The following is a 14634-nucleotide window of genomic DNA, read 5'->3' as shown; positions in this document are numbered from 1 at the left end:
GGGATTTACGTAATACCGACGTAATGCAAGATATTCAAAAGTGCCGGATATTATCGTCTTACACTTTCTATTACGCTGTATCATTCCACTTATTCAAATGATGTTTCGAATTGTCTAGACATAAATAGTATTCTAGGTTATCTAAAATTGTATTTGTATTTCTATCGTGCATCAATGTCGCAGGTATTATCACCTATTCAGTATTTCCTAAATTAGACTAATGCATATATATAGTTTCAGCAATTAATTTCATAATAATAATCAGCAGATCATGCTTTCGTCAAAGGTGACTTTCTGCGACCTCCAATATTAGCTGTGACTGACGTTTAAGAACGAAGACCTAAACAGGAACGCTAATGACTGAGTGTTAAAATGTAATTTAAAGATCTAATAAGGCGGCCAATTAATTAAGATCAATGTCAAAAAGTTTAATTTATTTAGCAAGCACCGAGGAGTTCTTTATGTGAGCCAGAGCTATTCTGATTGATTTGTCCTTGCTGCAAGCTCTAGACTAGACCGGTTATGTCCTGTGGCAGTTCCAGTATATATTTAATATAGCCATACCATTATAGAAGCGTAAAAATTACAGAAATTGTGCAGGTTTATAAACGGCATGTTACCTTCCCTCTCATTATTAATGCCTATAATGCAAATCTAAGGAAAATGTGGCTTAAGCTGCAGCAGAACTACGAGGCACGCCATTCACCATTCTAAAGTATAATAAAGTGGCTTTCTTCAGTTGATGACATGTAGCAACGTGATCGAAGGACGCCATTTTTGTATTTTTTTGGTATTTTGCTAGTCTTATTACAGAGTTCCCTAGTGCTCGTTATGACTAGATCTTGATATACAAGAAGTTACAAATGCTTTGTGATAAACGCAATGCGTTAAGACAGACACGTTCTCGCTTAAATACCGTAAATCCAAAAGCAGGGTTTGGACCTGAAAATGTAGACGAGGTTTACGTACGGGTTGCACATTTCTTCGGATGACTTTCAAACGTGAGATTAAGAGACGTACTTATCCAATTACTTAAAGTTGATCTAACAAATCATGAGTAAACAAGCCTATCAAAAAAGATGGTTTAGGCGCAAGACTAACTACGACATTTCCAATGCGTTTTCTATGCCTCATTTTTCTCAAATTCGCCGAATGTGCTAGATCTTTCATGTTGTGAACAGTCTAGATAGATCCCGAGCTTACATTTAATGCACATGCAGATGTGGAGTGATGAGGCGGTGCAAACTGAATGGCTAATAGGTCTGTCTAAATGTGTTTTCATAGTAACTATTTGTCAATGAGGTTCTGGCCTTATAAGAGTAGCTACTATAAAAACCTCAGGCAAAAGGCATAATTTTCAACAGATTGCAGATAGATCTTATTCTACATAAAAATAAAATGTTTTTAAATTTACAATAAAGGTTAAATCATTAGGCTATATTACTGATAAACACAAGACCTTATAGCTTTTTTTATACTGTGTGAACACAGTTCATTAAGCACATATAGTGATCACGCTTGAAGCTGGCCGTTAAAAACCTGGTTATTAGTGCAATAAGCTTTTGATCGTTTACCCAAAAGCGGTTACTCGGTGGAGGCATTATAGTGACCTAGGTACCTAAGAAAGCAGAGTGCAATGATATGCGGCAGTTGTTCGCCAGAAGCGACGTGGTAGGGGTGGCTAATGTCCAAATCTTTCTGTGCGTTGCCATCGCAACAACAGCTAATAAGCATGGTGCCATGCTGGTTCAACTCTTGGCATTGATAAGCATTATCACTAGATATTAACAGTAAGGAAAATTAGGAATAGAAGGAAAATAAGGACTTACGGGAATGATGTCGTTTTATCTGTTTGTTGGAAAAAGACACGTATAATAGCATCCGGTCCAATTGAACTCCTAATGAGGGCAAATAACTAATAACACACCTAAAAATAGATGATTCTAAAACTTGAAAAAATCTTGATCACACAGGTAGGTAGTAGGAAAAAAATGAGAAAGGTCGAAAGAAGTGTGTTCCAAAAATGGTCAAGACATCCCAAAAACATATTAGTAAAAAAAACACACAACGGCCGCTTATTAACCGCCATGAGGGTGCCGACTGCCGGTGTTGTACTCGTTTCCAATTACCTTTATGAAAAATTGTGGCCGTTTATTGTCAAGCGTCGCAAGGATGGCCGTTAAACGTTGTGCATGGAACGGTTCCGTACGAGTCGTAGCGAATGACAATTTTTGTTGCGATCGTATTACTTTTAAGGAACACTGACGCTTTCGGACCCATGAACACAGCTACGTAAAGTCAACTTGAGAGAAATGAGAATTATTCATGGTTTGATCTTGTATTTTACAGACGGTCGTTGCGGAGTAAAGTTGTATCGAAAAATGGCGGCGGCTAACTAAATGTCAGCTTTCCCAAAACGCTAACATTCCCCTAATAATACATCGGAAAGTGGGAACATAGGGAATCGCGCCTGTGTTTTGTCCACATCTAGCACCTGAATACATCGGTATAGAGCAGTCGTTTACCGAACGCATTTTTTTCGTACAGCGCCATGAATGCAGTAACTTTTATGGCCTTCCTGCGAATCTCATTGTCGTAGGATGCTTTGCCCTCACCTACGGAAGTACGGTACTGTTCATTCTTATCAGCCTTAAAGATAACTTTGTCGTTATTTTTTAGTATGTATTTTGGACTATGTTTAATCTATTCACCAGTATTAAAATGGCAATCGAAAATTTTAAGGAAATCGTCGCAATACGTTATGTCGACAGGGTACTCTTGATACCGGTGACCTGTTCGGTGCAGACGGTTAAACGGCACCAGCCTGACTCATGTCCCGTGGTCGCGAAACGTGCTTAATTTCCTATTGTGAGCTGTTCGTCGTTGGAATTACCAGTCGTCGTGACCGAACAGAAACAAGAGGACATACTAAAGACTATTGTAGGATGGGTGTGATATTGAAATGAGCCTTCATCCTCATGTCAATTAGGCAGGGTTGGTCATCGAGAGTTTCTTAGCAGCAAAGAACGACGTGTTGGGTGTTATGGGTGGGTCCCAAACTACCTCGGCATCTGTCGGTGCGTTATATGTGCGGCGACGCCCGCCTCATAATCGTCAGTTCGGTTCAATAACGATTATTCGTCTTTTGCTCTACTTCTGAATCTGAAATTATACCATGGCAATCAGATTGTGGTCAGAGGCTGTCGTCGGATGCGTCAAGTATAGTAAAGCTTGAAAACTTTTCCACTCAGTAAAACTCTCGTCAATGCCCGGCCTCGATTGTACTTCGAAGTCGGAAGTGAAGGCATCGGTCTGTGCAGTCTGGACTCCGACTGTCGGGCGGTTGTAGAAGGAACAATGTTTAAATGCCCTGATAGGTAATGAAAAGATTCGCATGTTTGTTGTACGGCTCTCTGTGCTTTGTTTGCGGCGTGCTCTCTAAGTAGAATGTATACCTCGAACAATGTGACGGGAGCGAATTTGGGTTTGAAAGGTTGCAATTTGCTTACAGTAGTGATCTACCGAAGTTCGGTAAATTAGAAGAAAAAAGCAACACGGTGTTTAAACAGCACAACTGCCATTAAATAGCCGGCGGGCAGTTACTAAATGTACTTACAGGGTACCGGAACTGGAAATATATTTATTGCAGTTATGTACTTTATACGCCCGTTCTACTCGTCTAAATTATCAAGCGGGAAGCCTGCAATTCATGCTCAATCTGGTTGGATTCCACGTAGATTAGCGGTGACACGCCGTTGTCATGGCTCACATAAAGGACTATCACACTACGAGACTCTCTAGCCTGTTTTAAACAAGAGCCGCAGCTTCCGTAATGCTTAGAAGTGTTGGCGCGGGAAACGTAGGAAAACCAATTTCCCGTATCGGAAAACCTGGCGCACGGGGGTTGTCTCTTCAGGGGCCCGCCGTTGCTGCCGAAGCCAGGCATCAGCCGTTGTCCGCAGCTGAAATACAGAACGACCGGCTCTTGGCCTAACTATGACTTCGGCAGCTTTTTTGGCTGAAATTTGGAATGTGCAGACACTGCCTTACGGACAGGCCACAAAAATAGCTGGCGTCATCCATGTCCGCGTGCACGGGTCGCTACTGATCCTGAATGATGGAAAGGGTCTTTACCATGGTCCACGCTGTGGCAAAGCATGAACATGGCTCATTTTGCGGGCGTGCGCAACGTCTCCATTATTTCCAGGTCTGTCTTTGCAAAAGGATCCGTTAGTAACAGACAGCTCGGTTTTGTGTTAACAAATGCCAAAATGAACTTCCGGTTCCTCGCTGGGACAGCCTCTTGTAGAAAGTAAAAAGATCTTTACTGGTGGGCAACTTTTGTCTAGCCCATATGAGCTTGGTGGCAACCTGTGATGTGAAGGAAAGGGTAAGCTCTGCCACGCTCCTATTTTTTTTTGGAGCATAGTCATCAGAGGCTTCACAATTACAGGGAAACCTTTTCTGTTAGAAACCTCGTAATCACGCCGCTGTCACCGAATGGTAAGACGCCTTGTAGTTTACGGGTACGGAAAATATGAACTCTGCTGGTCTAGTCCAGGTGACCGGCTGGCAAAGCCTTGCAAAGCTGCATTGTTGATCGACCACTTTGAAACACGTGCTTTTCATGCGGTATGTCACCAGCGATCTCCAAAAATCGAGTCGACCTCGACCATAAAGGGTAACTATAGCACACACTTTTCTTCGCAATGTCGCACTGCGATTACGTAGAAATGTGGCACGTGACTGCTGGGCGGGAAAGGCGCTTTTATAAAGCCACTTATTTAGCATAAATAGCGATCTCCGGCAAGTGGCCAGGGTCAGGGCATTTTTCAGGTGCTCGTTTCCGTTTGATTCAGACCCGCTGGCTTATTGGGATGCAGACATGAAAAGTCTGGGCAATACCCGCCGTGAAGAAGTCTCAGTAATGTACCTATCTTCATTAATCGTCAGCTCCTAGGTTGCATAAGCCGCTTAAGGTCGAATCGTTTCGCCCAAACGTATACCGGAAATAACCGATTAGAGTTTATGTGTTGAAAAGGCAGAGGGTTGAGGCCTATGCGAAAAACCATTTTGCTGACTGGCGCACAGTTTCAAGTGTCATGCTTGTTTTTTGCTATTCAAAGTAACTGCGTCGATAGAACGCAATAGTTCGGGATTCTTTACTTGCTGTATGTAGCTACCAATGTCGATTAGATATGGAATAAACAGTACTTTGATAGCGTGCTCATTTAGGATATCCAGACTTAGGCGTTTAGAAACAGCTTTCTCTCTTTTTTGAGAATCTACAGGAGTCGTAAGCTTAGTGATGGACGTGGGCATGGAGGTGAGCTTCCCCTCGGAGCTCTTTTTTTTTTGTATACACATACATTTGTTGCGTAAACGTAGACAACTGAGCTTTAGTTATAGTCAACCTTTATCCTGTCACGCGATAAAAACCCACACACAACAAGTGAAGACGACACTGCACGTGATCCGTTTACCAACTTTTGACGAAAATATGTAACGAATTCATTTTTATTAAAACAACGCTACATTATGATAAAGCAAAGAGCATCGAGCGCTTCTGTGAATCTGAGGATCTTGATCCTGTGAAGAATTCACTAAGCTAGCCTGTATCGGAGATTAGGGCTTCGTGGGAGTGAAATAAGGATTAGGGTATCACATATGGTTCCTGGACGGCCCCTTGACGGCTGATTCCAAAGGCCTTTGTTTCATTTCTTTTTGAGCTTTCAGAATGTTCACCTCTAAAAAACTGTCACTTTGTTAGCAATGTCGTAGGCAGCCTTAATTCGGGTCACGATAGTTTTACGTTGGCGTCAAATCTTTCAACAGCCAGCACGAATATCGTATTTTTCAACTATGGATTCATGGTACCCTGCCTGTAGGAGAGACCGCTATTGGGCTGCTTGAAGTTGGCATATAGTTCTTAGATTTTCGCTATGATATCACTCACATTATTTTCAGAGTAAATCAAACGATAACAGAAATTTTTGGCTGCAGTAGCTTGTTTAGTGCGGATCGCAATGGCTTTACGAGGTCGTCACTGATCACAAGCACAGTTCGTGCTGGCCAGATGGTGTCTTCGGCGCTACCGTGAAATTCGGTTGCATTTATCTAATTTTTTAAACACTATTGATGATTTTCATCATTGTTTGTCACCTAAAGGTTTTGTTTTGGATTGTTAAAAACAGCTCTATTGATGAGAGTAGGGACGTGCCGCTGCGCAGAAAAACTGCCAGCCTTCTCGTTAGCTCAAAATCGGGCTACATTGTTTGCGCGTTGCCGTCATTTCGGCATATCCACCCACAAAGCCATAGTACAAGACTAGCGGGCCTCCTTGATGCCATTCTTTTGCTTCTTTCAGGTGACGCATCATAAAGGTCACACTGTAGGGATCCTTGGTGGGTTGAACAGTTGTCGTCAGCAGATCATGATCGTATGACGGCGTGTATTTTATACTGATTTACCCACCCCTTTCGAAAGAATACCCCAAATTTTAAATGAACCCGTGGATACAGCGGGTGCACATGCAGTTAAATTTGAACCGATCATATTACTAACAATTTGTGCTTGTTGTATATATATAAATTAAATTACCTTTAACTAATTATCTCTGAAATTGATGCTGGATGCAAATCACGAACTTCGAAAACAGAAGTGTTTCTATGTCCGTCTTCGAACTTAAATAACTTTACGCGTCTTCAAATTTAGTAGGTAAGCACGTTAGCCTGATATCATCAGGAAAACGAAAATTAGCCTCTATCGTGGAGCAATAATATTTATTTTTTCAGAAATACAAAAAGTTTTTTTTATTTAAAGGAGGTTAAAGACGAATGCAGATCAAACTTCGTTGTTAAGGTATTTTTCGGTACAGGGGGCTCTTACCCAATAGACCCAAGATTCCGGATGGTTGCGCTTTAGATTCAAAAAACCTGACCTCTACGCGTACACGCATCAGCTAATAAATAAAAAATTAACAAGGTTCGCTGTTGATAAATACGCGCTTAGGTATACAGAAAGTTACGAATACGCCTTCGGGCTACAGTGAAATTGTAATACGTCAACAGTAGCTATAGAAAAACATTTCAAGTGTACTCGGCTATCCGGATAACATTACCATCGGCACCAAGACAGGAAAAGAGTTCACCCGAACCTCCGAGGTGGGTTTCAGTAGACCTAACTTTTTAGCTTGAGATTAAATTCACTAATTTAAATGAGAGATTACAATTACAACTGTTAGTTTCAAAAATACGATAAAGTTTTGTGGTTCTATATATTCTCGTTTATTTACAATTTATTTTCGAATGTTTGTCTCTTTAAATATCGCTACTTAACGTATCATGGATCTTGCCATACCTGTTTCACAATGGCTGTGGGAGGCCTAGGGCATTCGCGCAAACTAAGATACATCAAGAAATATATTCTTAGTACGGTTGCAACACATTTGTCATCAAATGCAAAGTTTAGAAATGTAAAGTATAGATTCATAAAAATCGGCTGAAGCTCATCAAGCAATGTACCGGTCATGAGCATATTCACAACCAACGAGCTTTAGATAGTTTCATCAAGATTTTTTCCTAACACAAGATCATATTCCTAACACAGTTTCGTTACGCTATCGAATACAGAAAGTTAAGTGAACATGGAAACATTGAACTTCATCCTGGAGAAGGTACGCTAATGTATACACAAACAATTCCTTTGTACTTAGTTTGGAGCTACTAAAATGAAGACTGGTATCAAAGGGCACGTTTGGATGTAAATGGAACTTTGCAGAAAGTCACATAAAATAGGCGACTTCGCGTCCTGCGTTGAACACATGAAAAATCCGCTGAAGCAAAAAGTTCATCGGAGGTAATTACCAAGAGAAGCTACAGAAAAAATTCATATAGTCTTGAAAAGAATATACTGTTGACCATTGCTGATGAATTTACAATGTGCATAGAGGTGTTTCCATTTAATGCATATCTACTGATAGTGGTGTTTATCGGTCTCTGTTTATGCATACCACAACATTCAATCGCTAGAAAAGTTCTCAGTTCTTCCTTCCATTTTACTTTGATTTTATATATTATGCCTTGTCCTATTCAATTAACACTTTTTCTTTTACTCTCGGAACTGGACGAAATCAGATGGGCCAGTCTAGGTACTGAAGTCGCAAAAGAAAACCATGATGCTTTTCCAGAAAAATGGCCAAGCAAGCCGAGGCTGAGCCGGCATATAGTTTTTGTAGAAACGACACTAAACACAGAGCTCTAATTTTGAAAAACAAACAGATTCACGTTCTCCTTCTCTTTTTTATGTTGTGTTGGAATGCACCTTAACAATTATACTAAGTTGTAATTATTAAGAAATCCAAGAGGCATCATAGTAGTGTATGCACAATGATAAGATATACCCCTAATCAAACTTGAAATTATAGCAGTTCAGCCGTCAGCATGATTTACAGGTATTTTGGAATCTGGCGTGCAATTCTAAACGAAGTATTTCGTTTGCTATATGTGACAGGTTAAACAATCGACAGAATGCACTAAAGGAGTCATTTTGAAAGGAATCGAAACGTATTAATTTTATGAATTTCCTCTACTAGATCGCAAATAAACATTCACAATTATCTTTGATTTTTTTGCTTCGTCATTATTTGTGACTACTCTTTTATACTTTTCCTATACAAACCAGATAGAATTGAATTTTGCGCAAATATATTTTCACCTAGATCTGCATTTTCCACATACATCTTCGATACCGTTTTATTATGCTCTGGTTCCAAAAGCTGTGAAATAACTTTAAAATATCCATGGCATTTACTAATGTACCGCTAGAAAAAACTGGTTGGAAGTGGTTTCTTTTATTAAAAATAGGGCGTTTCTATACGGAAGGTACACTGCTTTCATTAATTTCCCCAGTTCGATAAGGACCACCTTTGGCAGTTTTAAAGAGAGCGATTGTTAGACAAGCTGAGCATTGGCAACCAAAGATTTAAAATATATCCCGTCTATCTAGCTGTTCAAAAATGTTTTTCGCCGTTATTTAAACAAATACAATTTCAGTCCTTTTCATCTGATCTTCCCAAACATGAATGTGTGCTTTGTTTCATTTGACAGGTCGCTGACAGTATCTATAAGAGACGCGTGGTCAGGAGGACGATGCGCAGTGTTAAATCTTACTAGCGTGAGCAAGTACTCATCTGTGTGAAAGCGTGACTTCAAGCATACAATTTCATAAAAAACGTTTAGGAAAAACGAAAATTTTGACTTTTGGCTAAATCCAGGGGTTCCACATTTGATAGCGTTGCCTTCGATGACTACAATAATTATTTAATAGATCCTTAGCAAGTTTTGTGAAATGTCATCGGTTTTTAGTTATCTGGAAGACGTTCACTTTCAGTCCCAATAGGACCTCCTTTAGGCTATTCGTCGAGTTGTTGATAACTGATGACAATGAAAAAGTGGTGCTTAATTATTCTTCTTTACCAAATTTTACTCAACATAAGTTTAGTCTTATCTCATTTCTATTTTCTGGCAAAATGTTTATTTCTTCTATTTTTAATGCAAAATTTTATGATGTTTCGTTGACACAGGCTGCCCAGAGAAAATACCCCGACATTTCTCTCTTTGTAGCAGCTTGCAGTACTCAATATAGTAGGCTAGTTATGCCACCATTTTGTGTTATTAAAACGTGTCCCTTTCTAACAGAAAATAGTGTGCATTAGGAATGTTATCAAAACTGGTTAGATCCGGATATTTTCGATTTGATCGACACAGCCACCAACTTTCTAAATGAGGTTCAAAAGTGTACAGGTTAAGTTAGGCTTACTTCCATTACTATTTAAACTGTTGAAACCTTTCCTATTATGAGTGCTATCCATCTTTAATGATACCCTGTAAGTTTTACCTAACTGCGTCATCTATATAATATGTGCGATTATATAAGAAAACGATGTGATATGAATTTCGATGCCGCTTATTTGCAAGTCTGCAACTGGTTGATCAAAAAGCTCCTTAGATATCCCTCGATTGGGTATTATTTACGTGATGATCAAGATATCATGAATATTCGGTGCACACATCTTATTCAACCGCATTACCGGAGTATGTTTTCCCACATACGACAACATCTCCTTTGTATTTTCGGGTAGCTGGGTCCTCAAACGGAGGCAACTCTATAGCTTAAGGGGAGTTTTTGTTTTTAATACTGACGGGCCCGTTTTAGCGAAATTGTGATTTTTCGGACATCTTTGACGTTCCTCGTTAGACCCTGACCAGCACTTTTCCTTTACACTAAAAGTTCTGAAGGCTTAGAAAACGTTTCCAGCTTCCGCCGATCCCAGAGTCGACAATGCACACACCGGTGCAATTTCGATGGCGTTATACACACTTCCATCCAGAAGGTTCTCTGGCTAGCATGGCCTAGTAACCGAAAAACAATTCAAACCAGTTTTTGTCAGTCGCCGTGCCGCACGAATGGCGTGGTCACATAGGAATTCATCCATGTTAATATTGTCGGTGCCGCTATGATAGATTACCTAGAAGTTTTCCTACAAGATCAAAGCCTAACAGGTCAACTCTTGGGCTTGCATAGGTTTGCATTACCTTTCAGGTACTTCAATCTAATACTGTTGAACACTACTTGGATATGACCAGCCTGCACTACGGCCAAACCTCCTGTATTAAAAAGGATATCTAACTTCCGCGTCTAGAGTATGTGACGCCACTTACTTTCTCTTGGACATGGGCCATTACCGGCCCAAATATGATTCTTCCAGGGATCGGGTGTAACCTTATTTTCAAATCCCACCAGAAATGATACAGAAAAAAAGCTCCTCCATTAGCTTGAACTTTAACTGGTGCTTCTTGTGCGGGTGCCCATTGTTGGAACGCCAAACAAAGTCCTTTGGGTTGACTAAGGCGTAAACAGGACTCGCGATTCGTGCAAAGTTTATAGAGTATGAATCGCTGTTAAAAAAAGACAAGATTCACCGGGCGCTTTATTTAATTCATTGGTTGTCGGAATATGCAGGATTTGTGCTCCTCGGGGCCAAAGAAAAACCTAGGAGGTATGATCTTTTGGGCTAAGTACATTACCTCCTGGATAGCAAAGGCGCGTTTTTTGATCTCCAACTGCCAGCCGGCGGAGTTCGTGACATCCAGCACTGTTTGCAAATGCGTTGTATCGAAATCGTATGGATAGATTATGCTACCATCAAAGTGAGCGAGAGCTATGATCCCAAGGTGGTCGACCAGTTTCTGATCGTAAGAGCGTCGGCTAAATTAAATGACAGCAGATGTTTACGGAAATATCGATAGAGTCGCCGATTCACGATAGTGGCTCTTGCCTTGCGACGGCACGCAGCCTGCGGCAGTCAACCCAAACTTAACCCATCGCGATTTTTTTCTTCACAAACATAACCGGAGAAAACTACGAGATCATGGACTATTTGATGACGTCGCCGCGCAATATGATTTGGACCTCGTTAATTGCATCTACAACATCGCAACTCGTTGTTGTTGCGTGTGGGTTGGCACTCTCTACCATAGATTGGACAAGATCTAGCGGTGAGTTTCTGTCGGAAATTTCGTGAGGCTTCTTAAAATGCTCTTGCTTTCCATAGTTGAAGTGTGCGCGAATGTTCGCCGAACCAGTTCCCACAGTTGAACTACACTTATATATGGTAGTAAAGTTGGCCTGGTTCTATTGGGTGAACGCATTGCAGCTTATTTCCGTTTCTATTTACATTTTTTTGTTGTCATTAAGAAACACGGGCTTAATCGCCTGTAAGAAAGTTGTATATGCATATGTAGCACAAAGGACCGGATAACCTTGGGTAATCGATAACTATGTGATAAAATTGCATATATTAAATAAGCAGCAGAAGCAAAACACCAGCTTAGCGAGTAAAAGTACCCTTAGCGAAATAGGCAAAGTTTTTAGGTTCAAGTTTTATCACGAAGTCAATTTAAAAGTTCTTTTCATCTTCGCTAATCTATCAAGGCTGGTACGCCTTTCTTTAATCTGTTCGATCGCTAAATAACCTATTACGCACGTGCTGTCCAATATGAAAGCGAGGAACTTGCTCGGACACAAAATGCTGTCCTGTCCTTAACTTCACTGTCGCTTACCACCATTTCATAAACGAATGCCCTCGCGTCAGAAATAGAGCACCATTTAACAGGTGTGGATAATCTCAGCGAATGGTACAAAAAGCCAACAAATGCGAAGAAAAACTATAGTAGCAGCAGTAGCAATAGCGGCTAGTCTGTGTTGCACTAATTCATCAAGCTTGCATTTTTTCTACAGAAAATGTCGTCGGCTCAATCAAAATATTCACTGTATAGGAGATCAACTAGCTGTACCAACCTATTATATCCCCCTTATTTTGTGCTATCAGTTTTCAGGAACCAGGGTAGAACAGTAGCACTCTCGTTAACAGCAATTACTAATCGTGATAATTGAAAGAATAATAATAATTGAAAGAGATTCCACGGCGCGTCTGGCAAATAGAACTGTCTCTTACCAAAAACACTGCTGAACATGCTTTAATGTTGTTATTGTTTATAACGCCGTAAGTGATGAGGAAAGGAAAGAGAATAGAGAGACGACGTCTCATTAACTGGACATCGCTCTCAGAACATGAACATTAGCCGGAAATTTATTTTTACTCACTATGGGACATTTTTTAGATTATGAGCAAGCCCGCGAGCATTTCTGTAGTTACTTGTTGCATTGAAGCTACATACATTTTTTCAGAGATAAATTAAAGATGATCCGCTGCATTATTCTTTTTTTTAGATTGGAAAGCAAGCACCGAGCGAATCTTTTGGTTTTATTGCTTTCAGAACATTTGTCAGATTTCTTTCTATGACATTTTTTGTGTACCTGAGCTCATTGTGAGCAATCGCTAACATAGTTTATTTAGCTATATATATATATAATACTAAAAAAGTAATTAGAAAAATAAAAGCCAATTCTGTTCAAAGCTTTAAAAAATTGGCCATTTAAATAGGTAAGCTATGTATAGGTGAACCTGAGCGGGTCGTTAGAGCTGTGTGACCTTTATCTGTTGAATACTATAGCCTACGCACAAAATGCCCCCTGATAAGACTGTTTTGCGATTACCTGAAGGCTCAAAATATAAATTACTTCGAAAACAAGCGACGAAATAAAGAACTCAGGAAAACGGTCAAGAAGATATTGTTCTTTATAGGTATCATCCTCGTGATAACAGGAAAACTGCTTCAAAAAATCGCTTGGAACCGGAAGAAAAAAGCCAAAAATCGTTAACGTTTTCCAGGTAGAAGCTGTTGCTATATGGGTTGCGGCAAAAATAATTACGGAATGTTTTTTGCCTTGTTCACTTCTTTACTGTTTATTTCTATATAAATATCGAAATTGTTCTCTATCCTATATATGTCACTTGGAATTTAAATGAAATGCTAATTTCTTCTTGATTAGTAAGTATGCATATGTATACACTTCTAACAGCCTGGTCACTGGTAATTTCACACTATAGTAAACACAATTGAACTTCGAGTTCAGGCTTCAACGATAAATATTTCTAGTAAAACAAAATGTCATTGCTGATCTACTCAATTTTGCTTTTCGCAGAGGTCAAAAAGCTGTTGAAGCAGTACGATATATTTATGCCGTAAGTGGTGTAAACACCATGTGTGAGAGCACTGCTTGAAAGTGATTTGCGATACTCAATTATGGCGGCTTGGCACCGGAGGATACACCCAGCCTTGGTTAGCCATGTGGAGTTGACGAGGGCAATCTAAAGACACATTTAAAAGGCGACGGCTGGCCGGCGTTTTGTGAGTTGGCCGATAAGATGAACCGCAGTCATATTTTTATCAGCAGGCGTTTTGAGCCTATAGAATTTACTTAAGAGGAGTCTGGGTTCCCCATAAGTTGAGTGAAGGACACAGGAAGGTTCGACTTCTTATTGCCTGTCACCATCTCACCCGGCACCGGGTAACACGCAGCAATCATGATTTGTATTTAACGGGACCCGAAGAATTTTAAATATTGGGAAAAGTTTAAGAACTATAAGAAAGTCAACAATGATGTAGACGGCCTAATAAATAGTATTGAGTGCACGAAATATCCATCGAGTAAACAAAGCAAAGTTATGCTTCGTCACGGCAAAATCAGATCACACATTGCAAAGGTCAATAAAGCGCCTTTGCAAAAGTTTATTTAGAAGGCTCTTTTACGCCCACCATATTTTTAGACCTCGCGCTTACAGATTGCTATTTTGTCCAATAATCGGGAAATATATTTAGTCACCGTACAGTAAGGAGAGCTCTAAAACCTGGGGAAACGAGGTTTTGAATACAAGACGTTAAAATTTCTGGCAATATACTTACAATAAATTGGTTAAGAGATAGGAGCAGATAAAAAGTCATAGAAAACAAAATTAAATTTATTGTTAAGATTCAAATGAAACGTTGTGTTTTTGTCAGGTGAAAAAATCGCCATTATTTGTGTTTCAACCTAATACATAATATATTATTCGCAGTTGTTTTTCTAAAATTAAATTTAGAAATAAAATTAAAAAAAAAGATAAAAAACTAAATTTTCCACAAACACCAGGTATAGTTATACCCAGTTTTTTTTTAGCAACTTTCGCAT

The 14634-nt window shown here is 39.8% G+C and overlaps 1 protein-coding gene across 5 annotated transcripts in view; it reads right to left on the bottom strand.

Moving 5' to 3' along the window:
• LOC111272128 (excitatory amino acid transporter 2) overlaps nt 1-14634 on the bottom strand; it is a 70848-nt gene that overhangs the window by 26598 nt on the left and 29616 nt on the right. The window lies entirely within an intron of this gene.

The sequence above is a fragment of the Varroa jacobsoni genome, unplaced genomic scaffold (genome assembly GCF_002532875.2).
Source record: "Varroa jacobsoni isolate VJ856 unplaced genomic scaffold, vjacob_1.0 contig01635, whole genome shotgun sequence".
In the NCBI taxonomy this organism is placed as follows: Eukaryota; Metazoa; Arthropoda; class Arachnida; order Mesostigmata; family Varroidae; genus Varroa; species Varroa jacobsoni.
The sequence above is the reverse complement of the archived record's forward strand: the minus strand, read 5'-3'. Positions and strand labels throughout refer to the sequence as shown.